This window comes from Lynx rufus, unplaced genomic scaffold (assembly GCF_022079265.1).
Source record: "Lynx rufus isolate CCGP_SWC_20201006 ecotype Redwood Valley unplaced genomic scaffold, mLynRuf1.p SCAF_5, whole genome shotgun sequence".
Classification (NCBI taxonomy): Eukaryota; Metazoa; Chordata; class Mammalia; order Carnivora; family Felidae; genus Lynx; species Lynx rufus.
This window is the reverse complement of record NW_025814867.1, coordinates 104,413,816-104,440,408: the sequence shown is the minus strand read 5'-3', so window position 1 is coordinate 104,440,408 and position 26,593 is coordinate 104,413,816. Positions and strand designations below refer to the sequence as shown.

At 37.0% G+C, this 26,593-nt stretch overlaps 1 protein-coding gene across 5 annotated transcripts in view; it reads left to right on the top strand.

The window, feature by feature from the left end:
• The window catches only part of BBX (BBX high mobility group box domain containing), a 284,140-nt gene that overhangs the window by 99,051 nt on the left and 158,496 nt on the right, over positions 1 to 26,593 (top strand). For all 5 annotated transcript variants that reach the window (XM_047100273.1, XM_047100277.1, XM_047100278.1 and 2 more), the window contains one exon: positions 13,843 to 13,916. The gene's annotated coding sequence lies outside the window, so the exon portion shown is untranslated. The remainder of the gene's footprint in view (positions 1 to 13,842; positions 13,917 to 26,593) is intronic.

The window sequence follows — 26,593 nt, the reverse complement described above, 5'->3', positions numbered from 1 at the left end:
ATTAATTACAGTTTTAAACTCTGAAACCACCCCGTAAAATGATGCTTCTTCCTTATGAGACTCCAAAGGGATATGAAAACAGCACTTCTTTTTTTCCAGAGTAACATTTTTCTTTCCTTTAGCCATTCTGCCCCCAAACAGGGTTGCTTAGCCTCTGTCCATAATCTGGCAATGATCTGGTCCAGAATCTCTTTGAGTTCTTTCTGTCCTCACCTGAATATAGACAGCACTGGCTAGAGTGGCCTCCCAACCCTTCTTGCTGGATGGTGTAGTTCTTCTTGTTTTTTTCTTTTTCTTTTTCTTTTTTAAATGTTTATGTATTTTGAGAGAGAGAGAGAGAGAGAGAGAGAGAGAGAGAGAGAGAGAGAATGCATGCGTGTGTGAGCAAGGGAGGGAGAGAGAGAATCCCAAGCAGGCTCCATGCTGTGAGCACGGAGCTTGATCCCATTAATCCTGAGATAATGACCTTGAGCCAAAATCAAGAGTTGGATTTGAGGCACCCAGGCGTCCTGAAGGTGTAGTTCTTCTAAGTCCAGTTTTGTTCTGAGTACTTCACACTCCCATCTTATATTGCAGTTGTCATTTTACATGCTTTTCAGTTCAGGCAGGCATCTTCTGTTCTCTGCTTTCAGACTTTTATTGGTGACAATTGATGCTATAAGTTTAGACTATAGGTTTTATTTTTCAGTGATATAAACAAAGATGACAATGCTTAGTTACAAATCTATGGGTGTGCTTTCATGTAACTTAGTACTTTTATTACTCCACATTTAGAGATTTTTAAAAAACATATTCTTTTAAATTTTTTTTATTTTTTTATTTTTTAAAATTTACATCCAAATTAGTTAGCATATAGTGCAACAATAATTTCAGGAGTAGATTCCTTAGTGTCCCTTACCCATTTAGCCCATCCCCCCTCCCACACCCCCTGCAGTAACCCTTTGTTTGTTCGCCATATTTATGAGTCTCTTATGCTTTGTCCCCCTCCCTGTTTTTATATTCTTTTTCTTTCCCTTCCCTTATGTTCATCTGTTTTGTCTCTTAAAGTCCTCATATGAGTGAAGTCGTGTGATTTTTGTTTTTCTCTGACTGACTAATTTCACTTAGCATAATACCCTCCAGTTCCATCCACGTAGTTGCAAATGGCAAGATTTCATTCTTTTTGATTGCCGAGTAATACTCCATTGCATATATATATACCACATCTTCTTTATCCGTTCATCCATCGATGGACATTTGGGCTCTTTTCATACTTTGGCTATTGTTGATAGTGCTGCTATAAACATGGGGGTGCTTGTGTCCCTTCAAAGCAGCACACCTGTATCCCTTGGATAAATGCCTAGAAGTGCAATTGCTGGGTCGTAGGGTAGTTCTATTTTTAGTTTTTTGAGGAACCTCCATACTCTTTTCCAGAGTGGTGGCACCAGCTTGCATTGCCACCAACAATGCAAAAGAGATCCTCTTTCTCCGCATCCTGGCCAATATCTGTTGTTGCCTGAGTTGTTAATGTTAGCCATTCTGGCAGGTGTCAGGTGGTATCTCATTGTAGTTTTGATTTGTATTTCCCTGATGATGAGTGATGTTGAGGATTTTTTTCATGTGTCAGTTGGCCATCTGGATGTCTTCTTTGGAGAAGTGTCTATTCATGTCTTTTGCCCGTTTCTTCACTGGATTCTTTGTTTTTTGGGTGTTGAGTTTGATAAGTTCTTTATAGATTTTGGATACTAACCCTTTATCTGATATGTCATTTGCAAATATCTTCTCCCATTCTGTCAGTTGCCTTTTAGTTTTGCTTATTGTTTCCTTCTCTGTGCAGAAGGCTTTTATTTTGATGAGGTCCCAGTAGTTCATTTTTGCTTTTGTTTCCCTTGCCTCCAGAGACATGTTGAGTAAGAAGTTGGTGCGGCTAAGATCAAGAGGTTTTTGCCTGCTTTCTCTTCAAGGATTTTGATGGCTCCCTGTCTTACATTTAGGTCTTTCATCCATTTTGAGTTTATTTTTGTGTATGGTGTAAGAAAGTGTTCCAGGTTCATTCTTCTGCATGTCGCTTTCCAGTTTTCCCAGCACTGCTTACTGAAGAGACATTGGATATTCTTTCGTGCTTTGTCAAAGATTAGTCGGCCATACATTTGTGGGTCCATTTCTGGGTTAGAGATTTTTTTTTTCACTTAAACTTAATATCTATTAGCATTGCAAATTATACTCCTCAGTTTATATTGTAAATACTCTCAGTCATTCATGTAAGAGCAGGTTTTGATGTAGAGGATGGTAGAGTGAAACTTGCTGGTACCTGTGATGAGGTGAAGACTCTTTGGGAGAAAGTAGACTTGTGAAGAAAGTTTCAAGACCCCAAACCTCAGCGTTAATGTTGCTTAGGATCAATTCTATAGTACTTTTCTTCTAATTTCACATCATCGCGTCACACATAAGCAAACAGTTGTATGTTTGTTGAGACTTTTTGCTGGGTAGTTGAGGGTTCATAGGACAGAAACTATGGTGCTTTCTTGGAACCTTACAGTGAAATTTACGATGAAATTTAGATGGTTATAGCTGCTTTGTAGTCTTCCTGAAACAAAAGTCATATGGTATGTTGGGTATTGTCAGATTTCCATTAGCCTTATCATTTCCATCTCTCTTCCTGCTCTAATTCCCACCATCCTCTTTACTAAGCGTTAGGAGACCCCAGTTCAAGGTGGTGGTGAAGGTAAAGTGGGCAGAGAGTTGAATCTTCAACTCCATTTTGCTCTGGAGAAAGAAACATAGCTCAGAAAACAAGTGCAGTTGTTATTTAAGTTCTCATATTGGAACTTTAAAATTTCCCTTGTAATAGCATCTGTCCTCTCCTCTACCTTTGTGTATCTAATGTACCATTCTCTGTGTAAAATTACCACACATTCAAAATACTCAGTAAGCATATTAAAATGATGTAGTAGCTTTGGAGGGGGGAAGGGCACTGGGAGTGGAGTATGTAATAAAAGGAACCTAATTCGTTAATTAAAATTATCTTGTTGGCAATAGTATTTAACTGTGTTGCAGATTTTACTATAAACAAATAGACTTGGTTTCTAGTCTATTCAAGTCGGTATCCTAGACTATATCCTAAAGTTTTCTCAAAATTCATTATACAGAACTCTTGATGCCTACTAGATTCCTTGAAGACTATGAACTACCTGCCCGAATGAGAATCCACAATGTATTACTAGTCTTCCTGTTACTGTTCACCTCCAAAGTAGAATAATTGATGTTGAGTTTTAACTGTGTTGTTGACACAGGTTTTGACATTTTCAAAAAATGTAAAAATATTGTTGAAATAGCTGGTGTTTAGAAGTATATCCTAGGTCTGAATTTGCATTTAAATTGTATTGCTTTCTTTGTATCTATCTTATCTCCAAAGTAAGAAACAAGTATTTGTGTTGTTGCTTTTAAATTATAGCAAGCACTGTCTGGAATCTGAGTAACTATAGAACTCAGCACTTTGAAGTTGAGACTTTTGGTTGTGTGTGTATGTTCATAGGTAAACACACCACATATATTTTCAACTTTTTTTTTCTTTTTTTCTTTTTTTTTTTTTTAAGTTTATTAATTTTGAGAGAGAGAGAGAGGGAGGGAGGGAGAAAAAGAATGCAAAGCAGGGTCTGCACTGTCAGTATGTAGCCTGAAGTGGGCTCGAACCTATGAACTGTGAGATCATGACCTGAACAGAAACCAAGAGTCGGATGCTTAACCCACTGAGCCACCCAGTTGCTCCCATTATGTTCAATTTCTATGAAAGAGGCCTGGGTCAAATAAGCTGATATGAGAGATTTTGTGAAGGAAATAATATGATACCCAAATCTTTGGATCTTTATTGACTATGACTATAAACACAAGTCAAGTTACAAAGAAGATTCCCTTTAAAGCATTATATTCACAACAGTTTTGGTGTCATATTTTAATTCTTCAAAAATTGATTACTTTTTTTTCCCAGAAACATGTATGGTAACTATGACAAAGCAAAACACTGTATTCCCAGCTATTCCAAGTTGTGTTTTTACCCTTTCCTCCTAAATCTGAGAGAATATATCTTCAGGCATGGAAAATGAATTATGTGCCACTATCTACTTAAGTATAAAGCACACATAACAAATTTCAAGACATTAGAAATGTCCTTAGAATTGGTTTTAGATGTCAGATTAACATTAGCCACTTTTTCAGTGTTTTTGTTGAAACCTGAAGCTTGTCTTATAGGAAATAGAAATTGAAACAGAAATTGGTGTTGCAGGAGTACAGATTGAAATTTAAATATCTCAAACTATTATATTTGAATGGCATTATGTGCCAAGAAATTGGAATTAATTTGTTGAAATTAGGATTTGAACTAAAGTAAAATAAATCCATGCTCCCTTTCATTTCTTTTCAGGAGGTAAGTATGTGGTCCAATCCTTTTATGTTCCTTTTCTCTTATTGCAACAAAAATGTAAACCATTCTACTTTCTTTTCTCCTTTCACTTCAGGTGCTAGTAATAATAGAGTGTAACACATCTGTTATTTTGTGTGTTGTGCCCTGATGCAGGTTTCATACCCAGTTTTCACCCAACCATACTGTCCAAGAAGATAGAATAAGCTGATTAGTGAGCCTGGGTAGTATTTCTGTTCTGAAACTTAGGTGGAATTAGATCAGTCCCACACAGTGTACATGGTCCGTGAGTAAGGAGGAGTATTTTCCCAAAATCAGAGTGCTTTTATCAGATAATGGGAGATACATGTATACTGGTCAGGCAAAAACATTTGTGTCTCTCATAATCTACTTAAGAAAAGCCAGTATAGAAAAATGCACTTTTGTGGCTGATTATTTTCTTATTTAAAAAATGCTCTACAGGGGCACGAGGGTGGCTCAGTCAGTTAAGCATCTGACTTCGGCTCAGGTCATGATCTCGTTTGTGAGTTCAAGCCCTGCGTTGGGCTCTGTGCTGACAGCTCAGAGCCTGGAGCCTGCTTTGGATTCTGTGTCTTCCTCTCTCTCTGCCCCTCCCTGCTCACGCTTGCTCTCTCTCTCAAAAATAAATAAACATTAAAAAATGCTCTACAGTGCATTTCCTTTGTAGCTTGAAAGGTTACACAATCTGATTTTTGTTAATTATAAAAAAGTTAAAATTTCAAAATATTTACTAGCAGTTTTGTAAAGCATAGCTATTACAGATGTCTCTTGGGCTGCTTCAGGATAGCCTTTTACTATTCACTTGGTATTCCCTGTAATTGGTGGCCCCTGGGGTTGTAGAACACTGAGCTCTGAAGGGTTGCTATACTAGAATTAGTAACAAAAGGTGGCTTTGTGTCTACCAGTGGGAATATTTGGAGACTGTTTTCTTTGTGTTTTTTTTAATTGGCTTAATTTGAACCAAATATTATATATTACTATTTTATTTTATTTAAGATTTTATTTTTGAGTAATCTCTACACCCCACATGGGGCTTGAACTCACAACCCCAAGATCAAGAGTCGCATGCTCCTCTGACTGAGCCAGCCAGGCACTCCTATATTTCTTTAAATATTGACTGCCATAGGAGCAGTAGCAACTAATACAGAGGCATTTATTTAAGGATTAGTGACCAGTGGAGTATTTGTACTATATAGCGGCTATTGTAGGGCATGTGCTTAGTTTTAATGGAGGACATAGTTGGTACTGGGTGTTTCTAGTAGGAGTGAGCATATTTAAAGGAGAATTGCTCTTTATATATTCTCAACTGTCATTACCTTGGCATTTTTAGTCCATATTTAATTTTAATATTGTTAGAACGAAATACACTGACATTCGCTTTTTTTTTAAGTTTAATAAACTTTTTTTTTAGGGCAGGTTTAGGTTCACAGCAAAGCTGAGTGGAAAGTACAGAGTTCCTCTAGACTCCCTTCCTCCATGCATGTAAACCAACTTTAACGCTTTACTCCAACGTATTTTTATAAAAATCTTTAAAAAGACAAATCTTTTAAATGCTCATTTCTACAACTAAAGCAGTGTTGTTCTCTGTCTTCAAACTGGGAGGGGGAATGTGTTCTAGAGCCAAGAAGCAGTCTCTGACCCTCTCACCTTGCGAGTGAGAAGTTAGGCCATGTTTTATGATCCTTTTTCAGTTGAATGTTACTTCTCTGAAGACTACAGGGAGAATAAGGATCTAATGTAACTTGATCTGGAGCATCCTGTTGTTCTGTGAATGGCAAACTGGAGCCCTGGGTTCTGGCCTAGCTCTGACTCTAGCTTGTTGTGGTCAGAGGGGTTGAATGCAGGAGACTCCAGCTCTCATCTGCCTCCAGCATTTTGTGATTCCATGATTTATTGGAATCTCTAGTGGGGAGGACATCAAATCCTGCAGGTTAGCAGCATGGAATCATGGGAAAAGCACTGTGGTGACTTGAGGTATTTATTGGTCACAAACCAGCTGAATGCCTTTTGTCCCATCACTTTACCTTTTTGGGTCTGCCCTAGTTTCAGCTGTGGAAATGTGATTGGACTTCTCTGTGTCCCTCTAAGAAAAGTTTCTTGGATCTTTCTGATAACACAGTAATCACTGTGTGGTATTGTTTGTCCCAGGAACAACTGTTGGGTGAATAAATAACTTCAAAATGGAGTGTATTGACACTGACTGTGGATCACTTTTGAGCAGATTCTTTCTGTCTTCATATCAGGAATATTCTTGCAATTAACATATTTGAAGCAAGAGTCTCTCTGCAGCTAAGCTTTTACTAGATGTACATTAGGTACTTGAAAAGGACAGGGATTATTTCCTGAATAGTAGTTTCTCTTAAAAAAAAAAAAAACCACAATGTAAAATATCAATAGAAATGTACTTTTTCATAGCATCACACGATTTTAAATTGTTTTTATGATTTCTTTAAATTGTGCTATTTAATTAATTAGTTAATTAAGGGAAAAAAGGGAAAGGCTAGTGCCCTTTACTTCTCAGAACAGAATATTTTCCATTTAAAATTTATGTAAATTGCAAATGACTGACTTCCTAAAACTGAATGACTTTGGACTAAATTGTTAAAGTAAATGTGACTTTCTGTATATTGCGAATTACTGCTGAAGTGAAAGCAGGTTTAAAGGAACCCTTTCTTACCTCAAAGGACAAGGTGGTTCTAAGGCTTCTCCAGTGGGTTTTATTCACAGAACGCCTCCCTAAAGGTTCAGGCTAATTCCTGAAGTGTGTAGGGCAGGGTTTATTTGGTCTAACCTACCTAAAGTATGGCAGGTTATCCCACAGGGCTGGGATTATCCTAACCTTATATTTTCCAGCTCGGTGCTCAGTGGCTTGATAGAGCTAATGAATCTTCCCAAAGTACCTGGGGTTTCCCTGTTGGTATTCCTGATGTAGCTGCTAGCAAGCGTGTTTTTATACTCTTCCTGGAAGTGAAACTCCTTCTGCCTTAAATGTGCAATTTCCCCTGCCTGAGAAGGTCAAAGGCACATTTATGTAGTTCACAAGAGTATAAAAGAGGCATTCACTGCTTCCCTGCCAAGCCATCTGACGGGACTAATGCCTACTCATTTTCCACCTCTACTTATGGAAACTGCAGAAATTCATGGTTCCACCATGGTCTTTGAAACAACATTCTTATGGCAAATGAGCATTATAATGAAATACCCATATTATCAAATCAGCAAATGTACCTCAAAATTGGTAGGAGTAAAAAGTGGCTTCTCAGACTGTCAGAGTTAAAAGTATGTTAAAACCACCTAAATTAAAACAGAATCTACAGTGAAATCCCACTGGAAAAACTGGCAATTTACTAGCATCCAAATGCTGAGAATATTCAAGGCAAATTTCAGTGTGTTCACAATGTAACTTTATTAAATGCTTTTCTGTCATTTAGTTTTAACTCCAGTGAGATTACGGACATTTATTGAGCATTTACTGTATGCCAAGCCCTGAGTATCTGTATCTTCTAATAATTTAAGCCAACCTTTAGAAGTGGAGGGATTGTTATCTTCATTTTGAAGGTGAGGAATGGAGGCTCAGAGAGTCCCAGGAATCGACCCACAATTGCAGGGTGGTAAATGGTAGATGCAGGGTTTGGCCCTAACTAAGGCCAGTGTGCTTTGCAGAACACCATGCTGGTAACTGTACTCTATTCTTTGAGACGATGGAGAGGGAAAAAAAAAAAAAGCAAATTGCATTACTTTCTCATCGGCCCACGTTTCATGTTCCACTTTCTGATATGAACCCTGCACTTCAGCTAGATCTGCTTCCTGTCCCTTCCAGCATGCTTCTTCCCAGTACTGAACTTTGGCTCATCCCGTGCCTGTAACACACCCCTCATCTGCTGTCTCCCCATATCCCAAATTGCCACGCTTCAGCTTCAGGTGCCAGCTTTAGTCACTTCCCGTGTAGATTCTCTTGTGCATCCTAACTGGTTTGAATTCTTTGTTTACCATTTTGGCATGCATTTTTCTCTACTATTAATTAACATTGTGTGTATGTGTGTGTGTGCGCGTGTGTGCGTGTGTGAGAGAGAGAGAAAGAGAGAGAGAGAGAGAGAGAGAGAGAGAGAGAGATTACCCGACTAGATCATCAGTTTCTAAAAACCAGCAACTAATACACTACTATTTGCAGTGTTAATACGTGGTAAGTTATTAATAATTTCTCAAACTATAAAAGGTTATATCATTTGTATCTGTGTACTGTTGGCATATAGATAGATGGTAGGTAGTTTTTAAAGCATAATTTTATAATTGGTCAGTATTGAGTCCTGAAAAGGAGAGGATTTCCAAACCTTTCATCTTTTTTTTTTAAGTTTATTTATTTATTTTGAGAGAAAGACAGAGCACAAGTAGGGGAGGGGCAGAAAGAGAGGGAGAGAGAGAATCCCAAGCAGGCCCTGTACTGTCAGTGTTGAGCCCAACATAGGGTTCTATCTCACAAACTGTGAGATCATGACCTGAACTGAAATCAGGAATGGGAAGCTTAACTGACTGAACCGGCCACCCAGGTGTCCTCCAAATATTTCATCTTGCTATCATAAGAGGTCCGTGTCAAACAATGATTGCTAGAATTTTTTGTCTCTGCCTGCTAGTGTTTTCTAACAGCTTACTGGGAATTCCAAACAGATGGACAAATCTGTAATGACTTAGATATCTAGAGAACTCTTGTTTTGCCTGTATTACTATACTATATGTAAAGTTCCTTACCGTAAAGGCCCTGGGTCATGAGGAAATGCAAGGGCCTACGTGGGAAGATGACAGAGAGGTACTTCAAATTTGCATTTTCTCTTAAGAGATTTCCATTTTCAGTATAGCTGACAGTTGTAATTTCTGTTAAAGATTGGTGCCTGGCCAAAAATGCCTGTGAAATAGCTGTGGTTTAAGCTTCAAGTATAAAGATTTTAACGAAAGTGTTGGCAATATATTGTATGAATAAAGACAGCACTTGTTAAAAAGCATATATATGTGTGTATGTGTAGATTTGTATGTATGTATGTGTGTGTGTGTGTGTAAGTATATATCTGCAGTTATCTTTGTCTATATGAAGATATTTTATTTCAGGAAGTGATTTAACTGGAGGTCAGACTATCAGCTTATTATTTCTAGGAAAAGCATCCTTTGGCCTATGGGTGAACCACAGTGACCTGAAGCATGGAATTCATTGCCCAAAATTGCAAAACAGCTGATGTGCATTTTCAGTACTGTACTATTGAATAATGTGTGTGATGCCACTATTGAGGAGATTGGGTGAAGACCTTAGGCACACACAGGACAGGGAAGGCTTTTGTTAAATCAGTGAGAATCTTTTATTTATTTATTTAAAAAATTTTTTTAAATGTTTATTCCTTTAGAGAGAGAGAGAGAGAGAGATCATGAGTGGGGAAGGGGCAGAGAGAGAGGGAGACACAGATTCTGAAGCAGGCTCCAGGCTCTGAGCTGTGAGCACAGAGCCTGATGTGGGGCTCAAACCCACCAATTTCGAGGTCATGACCTGAGCAGAAGCCAGATGCTTAACCAACTGAGCCACCCAGGCACCCCAGTGAGAATCTTTTAGACTACAAATAATGATATATTACACAGAAGTAATAGCTTGGAGTTTGTATTTAAGTTTTATTTGTAAGCATGTAGTATATAAAAGAGTGAATTGAGGAAAATATAAGAATTGTACTCATGTAAAGAAGTAGTTTTAAGACAGAAAAAATCTTTTAAGAAAACCTACATCATAACCTATGGGGAGTGGAATACATGTTGCTGGGGAAATGGAGGAAACCAGTGAAAGATTTAGCAAAAGAGTATTAAGACTATTTTTTGTGACTTGGACTTGTTTTGGCTTTCAGAGGTCATGCTGACTCTCAGATTAGAAATGCAGTCTCAAAGCATAAACATTGGAAGTAATAATTTTCAAATGTGCTTTCTTGGGTTCTCCATTTTGTTTTCTTCAGGTGTAAAACCAAGAGTATTCTATTTTTCAGGAGAATGAGGAAAAATCTATTTCCTTTTCAATTAGTTTGGCTATTTTTGTTGTTGTTGTTTATGGTACCATAAATGGAGAGACATCTGTACCATGCATTGTATCATGACTAACAAATTTTTTTTCATTTGAATGTAATTGTTCTTTAGCAAATAATTGCAGTCCAGAATGACTTTTATTGAGCTTGATTGAATTAAGGTTATGTATGAAAATGAGTTAGTTAAAGCTTAATCTATTATCCAGAGAATTGATGAAAACATCAGAAAAGCAGTCATTCGTGGGGATTAAATATTCTTCCATATAAGTGGGCAACATGGTTGCCTTGGAGTCTCTTCTGAACTGACGGGCTAGTAATGACATCAGGGTGCAAAACACCCAGTGTTGGCATAGAAGGGGATTTTACCATGATGTGCCTTTGAATGTTATACTGTACATTAACACTAATTGGGAGTCTGTCTCATTGTAAGAAGTGGCACCTCACCTTATTTTAGTATAATAAGCTTTTCAAAACATAGCACCTCAAGGGGCAGTGTGTAAGCCGTGCCAGAAAGCCAGTTGCTTTGGGATCTTTCAGTGGTTGCTGAGGCCCATTCTTTAAGACAGGTTTTTCAAATGCCAAGTCAGATGCCCAATTTGCAGTAAGAGGTAAATAATAGATATTTAATAGATAGTTCTCCCACCTGCCATGAAGTTTCTCAGAGGGAATCCTGAGCTGTGCCTGATCAGTCCTGCTAGGTATGCATCCCCTGGGGGTGGCAGGGTCACTGGTAGGAAACAGGTCTTGAAAAGGAGAAGAGAACAGATTCTTAACGAGGCAGTGTGAGCTAAGGATGAGAGTGAGGGTTGAGAAGAAGCCAAAGTGGAACTCAGAAAACACAGGCATGAGCTGGCTGAGGTGAAAATCTGCCCTGGCTGTGGAAGAAGGGCACCTTCAAGCCCCCAATCTGCAGGGTTGTGTTCGCACCTTGGGCATTTCTCCCTGCTCGCCCCCCCTCTGTCCTCTGACACCTCACACAGCCACCCATTTCCATCACATGATAACACTTTGTGAAGTATTTGTAACTTTACATGCAGAGCAGCTTATGCTGAAACTGCTTTTTCTGAAGCTACTCATGTGGGCATTTGTAAGAACCAGATAAAATCTGGAGTCTCTGAGGTTGGCTATCAGAGAACCCAAAGGGAGTCTGTCTCAGGCAGAAGCTTCAGCCTTGAAATTGACCTCTACTTCGTGGCTGATTCCCTGGCTTCTCTCTCCCAGTCAGTTAAGTCCAACAACATTTCTCTGTTACGCTAAGAGTTTTAAAACCCCTTGGGGTGCCTGGGTGGCACAGTCGGTTAAGCGTCCGACTTCAGCCAGGTCACGATCTCGCGGTCCGTGAGTTCGAGCCCCGCGTCAGGCTCTGGGCTGATGGCTCAGAGCCTGGAGCCTGTTTCCGATTCTGTGTCTCCCTCTCTCTCTGCCCCTCCCCCGTTCATGCTCTGTCTCTCTCTGTCCCAAAAATAAATAAACGTTGAAAAAAAATAAAAAAAAAACCCCTACTGGCCACAGCATAGTCTGCCTCCTTCCTGTCCCTCCCCACTTATCCACAGATAGTTGCATCACAGTTGATAAATTATGGAATAATCATCAAAATAAGGTGTAACTAGAGTCCATTTTTTGATATATATATGTGTATTTGATTATATGAACAAACACATCGACAAGGGTACCCAAAGATTAGGGAAAGTTTATTTTTTGGCTCCTAAAAGAAGTTATGTGTATAGGATATATTAACATATTTTATTTCTCACATAGCATGTGCCCACTTCTTAAACCAAAAAGAACACAAATCTTTAAACCAAAATAAGAATTAAATCCACACTGTTAATTAATGTTGGACCCTCCTTTCCCATTTTTGGCAGTATAATTTTTTTTTCATTTATACCAATTTATTTACCTAACAGTTTTTTATAATTATTTATTAACGATTTTTACCTATTTTTTACAGTGTTTTTCTTTTCTTTCTTTTTTTTTTAACAGTGTTTATTTTAATGTTTCTTTTCTATATTGACTTTTGGGTTTATATGAAAAAAATTAGGTGATTAAATATATGAGATAATGAATTTTTTTAAATAGTATTTTTAAAAATGTCAGTTGTCTATTTTATGATAGCTAATAATAGACTCTACACCACTACTTGGTTTTTGGAATTGTACACTTAGTAAAAACACAGTCATTTAATTTGAAAGTATTCATATGGGTCCTTTGTAGTTTGCTTCAAAGATCTGGATTTATCGTTTCATCCATACTCTTGTTTTAAAAAATATGGGTGTATGAGTAGTAACTTGTATGAAGCCACATGAGACCATTTAATATTTTGTTCGTTGTTTGCAGCTGTTTTCTTCAATAGCACTGGGTGGTAACTGAATTGTCTTAAGTCTAGATAGGATTACTCAGATGAATCATTACATATTTTTGATATTTAATGTAAGTGCTTCCATGTCATAGTGGCTGATTCGGTAAAAAGCTTGAGTTATGTCACAAAATGACTAATAATATTGATAGAGCTGTAAGCCAGTACATGATATCCAGTTTCTAGAGTACAGAGTAGCTTGCTGATTGTAAAGAAATACAACCGGCAAAGGGGTAGGAAATTCTGTCTTAGTTGAATGTGATTTTAGTATTACCATTAGAGCATCCTAGCAACTAAACAAATGTATCTCACGTAGAAACTGAAATAACTGAATTCTTAAAAGTGATACAACTTAGGTATATGTCTATATTTGCAGTATTATTAATGTCAAATGTTCCATTTAGTTTTTGTGGACAACCTTTTGCTGATTTTGATCCTCTTTCCTATGTTTACTTCATCACTTTTAGCTAGAAAGTAATTTTTTTGGTAACATTTTTTTCTCTGTGGACGTCTCCCCTTACTCCTCACCTTAAAAAAAAAAACAAAAAAAAAAACAAATAAAACAAAACTGTGTTGCTTCACTCATCTTTAAAACATTTAAAAGAAAAATTAAAAGATTAATACCTGAACCACAGTTTATCTGGTTGCATTGGACCAGTCATTTAAAATAACTTGTATCTAGTTAGAATGTCAGTTTAATGTCCTGTTTTTCCAGTGGATTTGTGTGTAATTCTACACTTGATTTTAGCCAAAAACCTGACAAGTTATTGCCTATCTATAACTTTAATCTCAGAATTTCCGTTGAATAATTTTAGTGACTGTCTTTTGTTAAATTAAAATTGACCATAAACATTTTAGGCCACTTTCTCTAAATCGTGTTAGCATAGGAATTTTTATTAATTTGCCTGTTTTGGTTGTTTGACCATTACTCATTTTGGGGGTATAATTTTGCTAAAGGACAAGAAGTGTCAGCTTTTTTGAAAGTCCTTCACGACTCACCATTTGCTTTTGGTCTTTCACAGAATCCTGCTGCATCACAGAAGCTGGAAATTCTGATGTTCCATTCAAATCACAATGGAAAGTCTTGACTTGACCGGTAAGAGCAGCATCACAGGTGCATCATACTTAGCTGGAAGCAGTGAAGCCGGCAAGAACTATGTGCTGTCCAAGCTGGTCTCCGCTTTTTCCTATCTGATACGTTCACCTTCCATGGTGATCAGGGAAGGGTGATACCTTTGTGTGGTTTTTGTCTTTTTTAGTGAATCACTTTTTTTTAAAGTGACATTTTAATCTCCATCATCAAGTAAGTTAAATTTTCCTTTAAAATCATGAATTTAAAAAAATTATGTCAGAATCTCTGATTAGTTTCCCCACAGTAATGACCTGTTGGCGGAACGTCCAATTTATTCAAGTCCTGAATATGTAGAGGTTATGTACCTAAATAAGTATTAAATGGGTCTAGTCCCCATAAGTTATTTTTGTTTGCACTGCCTTTGGCTTTAATTGAAAAATGAATTTGTATCAGAGCATTATGGAGTATTTTTTTGATCTGTTAAAAATAATAGAGGCAGGTGTAGCAGCATTATAAAACTGTTTGAATATGAAAACCACACAGCGAAGAAAAACTTGAGATTGTAAAATATATATGTGACAAATTATACCAAACTCTAAAACTCACAGATACTATAACTCTGTCCTCTTGTATATAAGTTACTTTCAGAGGAGAAGAGTTTTTTTTAAATGGGTTTAAGATATGGCAATAGTATTTTAAGATTAATCTTAATAATGGCTACTTAAATGCATAGAGTTGTCTCTTTCTGTGACTCGAAGGTGTGATTGCTGATGTCTGAACACTTTGTGGTGAACTGATGTTTTAGAGACAGGAATTTGATGTAAATTAAAATGAACAAATCTAGTAGATATTGTTTAGTTGTAGTTTTTAGGGTTTATTTTATGAACTTATTCGTTAATTTTCTGATTAATAGAAAATCTTAAATCTTTTCCTGTTTTTAATTATTTTGATTTGTTAGCTTTTCATATCTGTCTAGAATATCTGTGGCTACCTTCATGTTTTAGTAAGTATATGATTGAATATTGCTTTTATGACGTGGGTATAAATGTAAGGCTTCTGAGCCCTTCTGCTGAATGTCATTGTCTAAGATTGTACATGCAGTAAGTAACCCATGTACACCTTAGCTTGAATGTCTATTTACTTGGATATTTAAATGCCAGCAAAATCTTAAATGCCATTGAGAAGTTGGGACTTGGTTATCATTTTTCCTCCTTTCTGTGCTATCCTTGAAGGCACAATTAAGTTTCAAATACAGATTCTGGATTTAAGACTGCCAGTTTAGTGCACAGTTGATTTTGGTTTTACTGGGTCAGCAGAATAGACTATAGATATTTGAATATTGATACTGAAATTTTAAATTTGTTCTTCTCCATTATTAATCCTGAAGGGAGTTGAATATAGTGAGGCCTAACGAAAATTAAATTTGTGGCAATATTCTGAATTTGCTAAATATGAATACATATCTAGAAAGTAAAGCTGGAAACTTTATCTGATCTGTTCAGGAAACTAAATTGTTCATCAGCATTAGTATGGTGGTCTTGACTTAAGTAGCCCTCTGATCTGTGATTTCTGAATGTTAATCAGATAATTTCAATAAAATGTTTTTTATTGACTATAAGAAACTGACATAAATTCAAATTGCTGATAAAATTTAAGAAGCCTAAATGAAGATGACTAACACTATATACTTCTAGCTTACATTTATGATCATCTTAAATACAGTATTAACTAAGAAACAGAAAAGATGCCGTGTGAAACCAAGAGTAATTTAGGAAGCAGATCCTGGAAGATGTTACATGGCAAAAAGATGCTAGAGTCCAATAAATGTAGGAAATATGATGTATCATTCAGTTTAGGCAAAGTTATGTTTCATTATCCAAAGAATTCCCAAATCTGAGTGGTTTATAGCAGTAAAAATTTATTTCTCACTCTTGTTCATGTTCTTGATGAATCAGCTGCCACTGTGCTCAATGTCCTCTTTGTCCCTGGACCAAACCTAAAGAAGCAACCTTTCTGGGATACAGAACTTTCTTTCTTTTCTTTCCTTTTCTTTTCCTTCTCCTTCGTTTATTTATTTATTTTGAGAGAGAGAGCACGAGCAGGGAAGGGGCAGAGAGAGAGAGAGAGAGAGAGAGAGAGAGAAAATCCCAAGCAGTCTCTGTGCTGTCAGCCTGGAGCCCAAGGCGGGGCTCAAACTCATGAACCGTGAGATCATGACATGAGCTGAAATCAAGAGTCAGACACTTAACCGACAGAGCCACCCAGGTGCCCCTGGGATGTATAACTCTTAAAGTGGAAGAAAAAAAAAGGAATGATCGTGGAAACGTGAAAAACTGTTGGTTGTAAGTGGTACATGTCACTACCTCTCATTTCATTAGCCAAAACATGTCCCATGGTCAAGGAAAGGCTGATTGGGATGCACAGTGCATATTTTACCTGTAATATCTGAACCTATGGCTCTTTTGGAGAGACAGAGTGCATGTAGTATTTTAAGCTTCCAAATGTCCATTCATTCTTTATAATGAATCTCTTTAACATGTCAAATTATTTGACCACGAATCCCTTCATTTTTATTAATCCAAAAAGAATACAGTGAACTATGGTACCCTATCTGTGACAAGTTCTAAGGAGTTTATTGATGTTTCAAGCATTGGAACTTGTCCCATCATAGAGTAAGGGGTTCTAGTATATTTAATAGACTTATTTGTATTGATCTCTACCTTGTAGGACTGTGAGAATTAAAAGAAGTATGCCAAGTGCCTGGTGTAGCACCTGGCACATAGGAAGCACTCAAGAAATGGTAGTTAAAAAAAGAAAATTGTGGTCAGAGTTTAAGAATCTTGAATGCACTATAAAATACCTTTCTCAGACATCTGACAGTGTATGTATATGTAAAATGTGTGTATATTTATATATAAACACAGAAGCATACCTCCAAGGTGTTTTAATATATTGTCCTTAATGTGTAAGAACCTATATATTCTCCTACAGTTCTACTGAAAGTACAGAGTGGTTTTGGCTTTATTACTATTATTTTTTGAAGTTCATTTATTTTGAGAGAGAGAGAGCAAGTGTGTGAGTGGGGGAGGGGCAGAGAGAGGAAGAAAGAGAGCATCCTAAGCAGGCTCTGTGCTATCAGTGTGGAGCCTGACCTGGGGCTTGATATCAGGACCATGAGATCACGACCTGAACTGATGTCAGGAGTCAGACGCTTAACCTACTGAGCCATCCACGTGTCCCAGAGTGGCTTTATTCTTAACAGCAAGAGAAAGAGTAAATCCTGCAGAAATATTAGCCCACCCTATGATCTAATAATTCACTTCTTACACTGAAAATACAGGAGTTTTAAGGACAGTGTGACTGCCAAATGTAGATATGTGCCCTTCACTCTGAATAGTAATAAGGTCTGGATTAAATCACATTTGATGAAATCTTGATGCAAGGTACAAGAACAGGAGAGAGTTCCAATCAAATTTTCTCTACCATGTAGAGTAAATCCTGTTTGGTGTCAAAAGAATCAACATTTCTATCAAGATTTTATGTAACAATTTTCCTTTTTTTGTTTGTTTCAGTGGAAAAATGTATTTTTATTAAAACATGGGGACAGCACCCAAGGGCAGAGAGAGCTTCCTGTTTCTATTTTCTAATGAGGGTTAAATTATTTAGACTCCTTCAAGACCTTCTCTATTGATATTATCCCCTCCTACTCTCAGAATCAGGTACACCATAGTTGATACCTCTTATGGGTCAAAGCTGCATGCTGTCTCTAAAATGACAGTTTCATTTGTTTAATTTAGGAAAACATGTAAAATAATTTGAGGGAGTAAATTACTCTTCAAATTGTTCCAAATTCTTCACTTTATAAATGGGTTGTCTTTTTTTTTTTTTTTTTTTTTGTCGTTTTAATTTAGAGGGAGAGTGTGTGCGTGCAGGTGGGGAGAGGGGTAGAAGGAGAGAGAGATAGAATCCTAAGTAGGCTCCCCACTTGGCACAGTGGAGCCCTAACATGGGGCTCCATCCCACGACTCTATGATCATGACCTGAGCTGAAATCAAGAGTGGACACTCAGTTGACTGAACCACCCAGGTGCCTGTATAAATGGATCATCATTGTAACTGTCTGTTATTCGACTGGATTATCAGTAAAAACTACCTAAAAATTGTAAGCTCTTTAGTTTTAGAGATGATCTAGTCTTCTTGTGCTGCCATAATAAAATACCACAGACTAGGTGGCTCAGACAACAGGGTTTTATTTTCTCACAGTTCTGTGGTCTAAAGTCCATCATGAACAGGATACAGGCAAATTCTGTTTTTGCTGAGGTTTCCCTTCCTGGCTTGTAGATGGCCACCTTCTTGCTGTGTACCACATGGACTTTTCTCTGTGCGTGTGGAGTAGCAAGCTCTGGGGTCTCTTCCTCTTCTTAACAGGACACTAGTTCTGTTGGATAGTGGTCCTACTCTATGATCTTACTTGACCTTTACCTACTTTTCAGGCCTGTCTCCAAGTACAGTCACATTAGGATGTGGGGCTTCACCCTCTGAATTTGAGGGCTATTAAGTCAGTTCATAACAGAAGTAATCACTTTTTTGTACCAAAGAGTGAAGCGAAGGTTAAAAAAAATACTTTCTATGAATCTATAAACAAGAAAACCTCACTTATTACAGTTTAAAATTCTAAAAATATCATTGTATCTTTGAGGTGGGAGACATTTGGAATCACTAATTCATATTTCTTCCACTTTGAAGTCACCATGCATGAAAATGAGTTTCTTACAAGTGAAAGAATCAAGTCTAAGAACTGAAAATCAGAGTGATTTGTATAATGGAGGAATTACATCATTGAAAAGTTGATTTCCATGTGTATTCATTGCTTATAGGAATAGAATATATTTGAAAATTAGTATGAAGAGTAACTCAATTACTCTTTTGGGTTATACCTTTTTCTGTTTACTATAATCAAGCCAATTCACATTTTTCTAGGCAGTGTTCTTTTACTTTGAGTTGTTTGTGAACTCAAACAGGGAAATGGCATGTAGAGTAGTCCTTTGAATAACGCCGTTATTAGGAGCACCAACCGCTTGCAGGTTGAAAATCTGTGTGTAACTTTTGACTCCACAAAAACTTGCCTACTAACAGCCCACTGTTGACCAGAAACTTAACCTGTAACATAAAGTCAATTAACACATATTTTGTGTGTTTTATGTATTATATGGCATAATAAATTTTAACTTATTAAAATTTAATAATAAATATATTAATAAATTATTATATGCCATAATAAAGCAAGCTAGTGAAAAGAAAATGTTATTAGGAAAATCATAAGGGAGAGAAAATATATTTCCAGTACTGCACTGTATTTATCAAAACAATTTTGTGTATATGTGGATGCACATATTGATCAAGAGTCAGCTATACTTAAGATTTTGGCAAATGGAAAGAAAAGATTGTGTATTTAAAGTAATGCCAACAGGGGGCGCCTGGGTGGCGCAGTCGGTTAAGCGTCCGACTTCAGCCAGGTCATGATCTCGCGGTCCGTGAGTTCGAGCCCCGCGTCGGGCTCTGGGCTGATGGCTCAGAGCCTGGAGCCTGTTTCCGATTCTGTGTCTCCCTCTCTCTCTGCCCCTCCCCCGTTCATGCTCTGTCTCTCTCTGTCCCAAAAATAAATAAACGTTGAAAAAAAATTAAAAAAAAAAAAATAAAGTAATGCCAACAGAAGTCAAGAAGTCCTAAATCTGTTATGTCTCCCTGTTATATCTACCTGTTTACCTCCCTCACTCCCTTTTTTATCCCTTTTTTCCTTCTTCTTCTCTCCTTTCCTCTGATATCAGCTCATAAGTCAGGTAATGATTGCTAGGATTTCTCAAATAATAGTCTAAATATAATTCATTGACCATCTGTGTAGTACTTCTTTCTTTCTATATGTAGTGTACCTTTTCTATTAGATAAATCAATTGGTGGATGTTTGAGATTCGTTATAGGTTAATAGTACATTTACTTGTTGGATATTGATATAGACTCCACCTAAGTCTCTTAGTTTTATCTTTGAATTATTGTAAGTGTACCTATTGTATCTCTTGAATAATTTCAGTTTCTGATGATTTGATGCCTATCTAAAACAGAAAATTTAATCAAAAGAAACAAAATTCGGAGACTTAAACATCTTCATGTAAAAATAATTTTAAATTGATTTATAAAATTTATCATCTCACCTTGTGTATTTATAGACTAAAGGATAAGCCATTGAGCAGTGGTCTAATTTTGTGGATGTTAGTTTAATTGGTTGAAAGGTATTTTAACTCTTATTTACTTTTTATTAAGGTTGTTTTTTTTAATGTTTGTTTTTGAGAGAGACAGAGCGTGAGCAGGGGAGGGGTGGAGACACACACACACACACACACACACACACACACACACACAGAATCAGAAACAGGTTCCAGGCTCCAAGCTGTCAGCACAGAGCCTGACGTGGGGCTCAAACTCATGAACTGTGAGATCATGACTCGAGTCGAAGTTGGACATTCAACTGACTGAGCTATCCAGGTGCCCCATTTTTTTAAAGTTTTTAAAAAATGTTTGTTTATGAGAGACTACATGGCACATGTGCAAGTAAACAGGGGAGAGGCAGAAAGAGAGGGAGAGAAAGAATCACAAGTAGGCTCTGTACTGTCAGCACAGAGCCCAACTTGGGGCTTGATCTCATGAATATGAGATCATGACATGAGCAGAAATCAAGGTTTAGATGCTTAACTGACTGACCTTCCAGGTGCCCCTTGATTCTTATCTACTTTTGATTTCAATTTCACTCTAAAACTATTTACAAGAATGACTCAAACTCAAAAGCCTTGTATACAGTACATTTTAGCAGAATATTTCTTCTGAACAATAAAATTAGTCTACTGATTATGGTATTTACTAGTTAAGGACAGTATAAATTCAGGCATGACTTCATTCCATGCATTAATACTTCCCTGAAATGTCAGGAATAAATTAAATTTTTATTTTTTTCATTTAATTTTTGTTTGTTTTAGAGAGAGAAGGTGGGGAAAAGAGGGGCAGAGGGAGGGGGAGAGAGAGAGAGAAAGACAGAGAGAGAGAGAGAGAGAGAGAGAGAGAGAGAGAGAGAATCCCAAGCAGGCTCCATGCCTTGTGGGGCTGAATCCCCATGATCCTAGGATCATGACCTGAGCCAAAATCAAGAGGCTGATGCTCAACCAACTAAGCCACCCAGACACCCCCTAAATTAAGTATTTTTATCCTGACATTGGTATTCCCTTTGATCTCTATTATAGAGAAGTGTGTTTTCCCAGGAAAATAAATGGATCTAATGGCGCCAAATTTCTCATAACATACTTGCCAAAATTTCCGTGTATTTTAGTGTAAAATATATACTGCATTTACTGGATATTCTGTACGTACACATTTAAGTGTAAGTAGTAAGTATGTATGAGTGTATGCATATAGTTTCTTCATATAACCTCTTCAAGAAACTAAGGAACTTAGTTTTACACTGGAGTCTTTTTGTTCATGGCTGCATCCCCCAAATCTGGAAACAGTGTTTGGCATATGGAAGTTGTTTTGTTTAGTAAACATTTGATAAGGTAGTATTACCAGAATTCATGTTTCATTGACCCTATATTCATTGAACTTGGTGTTAATATGCATCCCCTGGTCTACCTGCAGATAATTATTTTTCCCAGTCTGAATTGAGGGAGAATTAAACCATTCTTCAAAAGTAAAAGTCTCTCTGTGCTTTTCAGTTGGCAGTTAGTCCTATAATCAATAAATGTTAAAAGGGCTGAAGAACTTAAAATGAGCAGCAGAAAGTTTCTGGGTGCCTATTGACTCCTTTATAGCATGCATCGAGTCAACAAGGTTTATTAAGACCTTTGCCAAGTACTTCCCTAACAGCCAATCAGGAGCCCTGCGAGTGGAATGCATGTGAATGTCTGAGATTTAGGGGAGGGAAGTTGGTTCAACGGGGCTTGAAGAGATGCTGTGTGTATGGTACCTGGATTCAGTTAATACATACCAAAAATGTAAGCTGAAGTCCACAGTTAGGTGTTTTATTCTTGCAGGGCGGGGGGAGGGCAGTGCTGGTGTTTATCTTTAGGGCATTTCTGTATTTGAGTTAATCTGTGAAGATGATGGATAAGAATGTTGTGTCTTGGTTTTATATAGACTTGTACAATTTGCTTAGTTTAGTTTGCAGTTGTTCTGCCTCTGCCATTACTATTCTTAAAAAGCAGCTAAATCATGTAACTATTTCAGGGTTCCTTAACATTTACTGTAAGACCATTTATTATCAAGTGTCTCTTCATGGCCGAAGTGGTCCACTTCAGGTGATGTTTTAAGGCACTAAACATTGCCATTAGGCACTTACAGTGCACAGGTTTCTTGAGAGAGCCAGCTGCATGGGGAGGAAGTGGCTCTAAAGAAGGCTTAAATAATAAAAGGCTACCGTTTATCTGATGAACACTGTCCTAAAACATTCTCAGTTCTGCCACACTAATTCCAATGAAGAATTGCCAAATTAGAGAGACACTGAAACCTACAAAATGTGAGGTGCATGCATGCACAGAGTAGTGTATGTCCTTCTGTCCATCCAGGCACCACCTGGAAGGACACATACATGAAACTCTGAACCATGCCCTCAAAATAGTTTTGAATACCTACTGTGTTTTCAGCATTATTAGAGTTCCCAAGTCTTCACATTAGGTACATGATAATGTGAAAGAGACAATGGTAAAGTTTGAAATCAGTAGCCGCAGACCATCTCCTTGTGAAATAACAAAGCTCTTGCTGTAGCAGTGGTTTTGTCTCGCTGTTTGAGGAAGCATATGACTCATGGTTCAATTCATTTGGTGATGTGAACCCTTTTTAAAGGAATGATAGCTTTCAGGTTTGAAACGTTAGTTGTTTCTCTTAAAATGGTAGGTGTTGCCTTTAGTAGTCACTGAAGAGTTTCGCTTTTTAGAGAACATAAGATAAATCTCTCTAGTAAGGGTTTTATAATCTATCTTGTTGATGGTAAAGGTGTACCAGTTTGTCTCTTTTTATGAGTTTTAATCATCACAATCCTAGAATTTTTTATGGATTATTTCTATTGTAATAAAATATTTCATACATTAGAATTTATAATGTGCCTAAGAAAAAAATACTCTAGAAGTTTTACTTCATATTGCTTATACACATTCTTATTCTTGCCTCTAGATTGTCAACTGCATAAATACTCACTATTGCTTCCTGGAGATTAATATGGATAGGCAAAAACGTAAAGGTTTTCTTATGGAAGACAGATTTAAATGTGTCACTTTTGTTTGTTTGAGCTGTAGCTTGATCCTTAGAAATGAGGGCTGTGGATTCAGATGGACTCAAGACTAACCTGAGTCTGCTTTTACTGTGATTGGGTTGTGGGAAAGTTACCTAGGTTCATCTGTGAAATGGAGGGAATACTGATCATATAAGGTTGTTGTGAGGATTAACAATGCCAGAAGATGCAATGCCAATCCAGAACTTGACAGGCACTGTTGAGAAAATGTGTTTGTTCTCAAAATGGACAGTAAGTAAAAAGTGGAATTTGACTTTTTGGCTTCTTAACCATTCCTTGAAATTGAATTTCAGGCATTTTATTGTCTCCATTCACAATAAAAGAAATGTCCAGCTTCATCGTGTACGCATCTTTATTCCATTGGAAGTCTTTATTGAATACAGGATGGACTTGATTTGAATCATTAGGAAAGAATAATGTTTGTGCTTTATATGGTTAGATACTTTAAAATATTTTCTACACAGTCATATGTGATAGAGGTTTGATTTTTAGATTTCCCCCAGTTTGTTTTGCAATTTATTAAAACCTAATCAAAACTCAAGCATATGAAAATATTGATGTCATCTATCATTAAGTGGATTGTAGTTACTTTAGGATTATTATTGCTTTATATTCTTGGTATTAACAATTATTACCTGAAACAAATTATTTAAGTATTACAGTATAGTTTTATAAACTTTTTTTTTCAAATACTATTTTAGCAAGACAACGAAATGTATTATGAATTCTTAATGGCTTTTAAAGTATGACAGCCACTTCATAAATTGGTTCTCTGAACCTGATAACTATAAAACATTTAAAAAATTTAAATACCTAATTCAGTCATGAGTTAACTCTACTAGTTTATTCATAAATTAGAGAAGCAAAATTTCCCTTCATTTTTAGGTCACTGGTTTAACATTTCACAATTAATTGATCCAAGAGAAGCAAGTATTTTTCTACATTTGCAGAAAATGCTAACTCTGTGAAAGTACTTACTTCATAATAATTTTCATGCACATGAGCATGAACTAATACAACTTGGTCTTTGTCACTAATATCAGTAGGTATACTAATTAATTTTGAATATAATTGACATATTTATTAATTTTGAATATTTCTGTAATTGATATATCTAAGCTTGTTTTGAAGATAATTTAGTATATGTGAAAATACCTGATTCCTTCTAAAAGCTGTTCTGTAAGCTAGCATGAATGTGTTAGGTGTTTGTGGTCTTTTTATAGCAATTTTGCCTTTTCCTAGTTGATTATGTATACATTCTAACCATAAAAACCATGAATTTTATAGACTTATTATATACTTTTCCAATTATTAGTGTATATTAAAATTCTAAACCTTTCTAGCCCATCTATGAGCATGTTTGCATTCTTCAGCTCTGTCTTATTTCTTTAATTTTTTTAATTTTTTTTTTTAACGTTTATTTATTTTTGAGACAGAGACAAAGCATGAACAGGGGAGGGTCAGAGAGAGGGAGACACAGAATCTGAAACAGGCTCCAGGCTCTGAGCTGTCAGCACAGAGCCTGACGCGGGGCTCGAACTCACGGACCGCGAGATCATGACCTGAGCCGAAGTCGGCTGCTTAACCGACTGAGCCACCCAGGCGCCCCTCTTTAATTTTTTTAAAAGTATATTTATTTTTGAGAGAGAGAAAGAGAGAGAAGCAGGGGGAGAGGGGAAAGAAAGAGAATCCCAAGCAGGCTCCACACTGTCCACGCAGAGCCCAATACAGGACTCAAACTCATGAACTGTGAGATCATGACCTGTGAGATCATGACCTGAGCCGAAACCCAAGAGTCAGACGCTTAACCAACTGAGCCACACAGATGCCCTGTTTTGTTTCTTTTTAGAGCCTGAACGGTCTTCAGTAATTTTACTGGAAAAAATGTTTTGTGTAAAAGATAAAGTAATATATTTTCTGTTCCTCTGTTTGTTTAATAAATATTTAGTGCTATGTGGAACTATTTAGTATTTAGGAACTACTACGTGCAAGTTATTGTTTTAGACAATGTCAGAGTTACAATATGATAATAGGGGAAATCTAAGCAGGAAAGAGAGACAAACCTCATTAAGAACTGAGGAAGGTCTTAAATCTCAGGTAGAAAAACTAAGTAAGACTACCTACAGGGGAAAATACTAAAGTCTGGACAAAGCTAATAGACCCCTTTTGCCATTTGGGATGGGCTGTGTATAAAGGTAAAATGGAAAACCTAGAAAAGCCAAATGTAAGAGAACCTTGAATGTCAGGGTAAGTTTACTGTTTTTTCTCCTTAAAAGCAAATGGGCCACTGGAAAATTTTGAGCAGGTGATATTTAAAAGGGATGGATTGGAAGGGAAAAGAGGTAGGCATTGGAAAGATTGGTTTAAGGGACTTAGCAAATCCTAGGTAAGAAGAAGTTGTTCTTCTGATAGCGTTTGCATGTTGTAAATGGAACCACTGTGAGAGACATGAAGGTTATACCCTGTCTGGATGTAGTTCAAAATGTTAAATTGAGGTATTCAACTCACAAAATCAAATAAGTCTTTTTTCCAATTTGCAGGGCAAATATTAATAGATACTCAGTTTTAAGGATTCCTTCAATGAAGATTTTCTCAAACGCTTGGTACCAACTATTCAGCTTGTGTATGTGTGTCTGTGTGTATTTCATGATTATAAATTCAGCTTTCACTGTGTTTCTCAAAGAATACACATCCTTTCTTGTCGCTTGAACCAAATTACTAATCCGTAGGATTTGGCAACAGACAGAACCTGTGCTGAGGCTGCAGAGGGTATCATAAGAGGGAAGGAAGCAGTGGGGGTGTTGAGATAGGTTTTTAATTTAAGCATGGGTGTTCAGACAGTACTGCTACCAGGAGAGAGATGGTGGTAGAAGCTGATTTGGGGAAGGGGGTGGGTACAGTATAGAATGGATTGGATTTGAAATGCAGAGAGGATATCCATGGGATTATGTATAGGATGTAGTTATAAATTGGTAAGAGTTTGGGAGAGAGTCAGGCTAAAGATAAATGTAGCTTAGGAGAGGTAGAGCTTGAAACTTTGAGTATTGGTGAAAGTAGGAAATATGGCTGGTTAAGACAGAACGTTGGAAAACACCCACCTATTCTCTGTTAAGAGAAGTCTAAAGGAAAGAAAAGCAATCAGATCTGTGGTGGGAAAAGCAAGAGAGTATAGTACCAAAGAAGATGGGGAAGAGTTTCCAACAAAAATGTTGGAAAATGTAGAGCGCTAACTGCCCCAAACAGTGTTTGGGTTAGGGTGATTCAGGAGCCCTTTGGGGAAAGCAGTTTTTGTAGATTGGTCAAGGCAGCAGAAGCCACTTGTATAGTGTTTCCAGTATTCCCTGTTTTACATGTTCTTGATTGTCTTTTTAGCT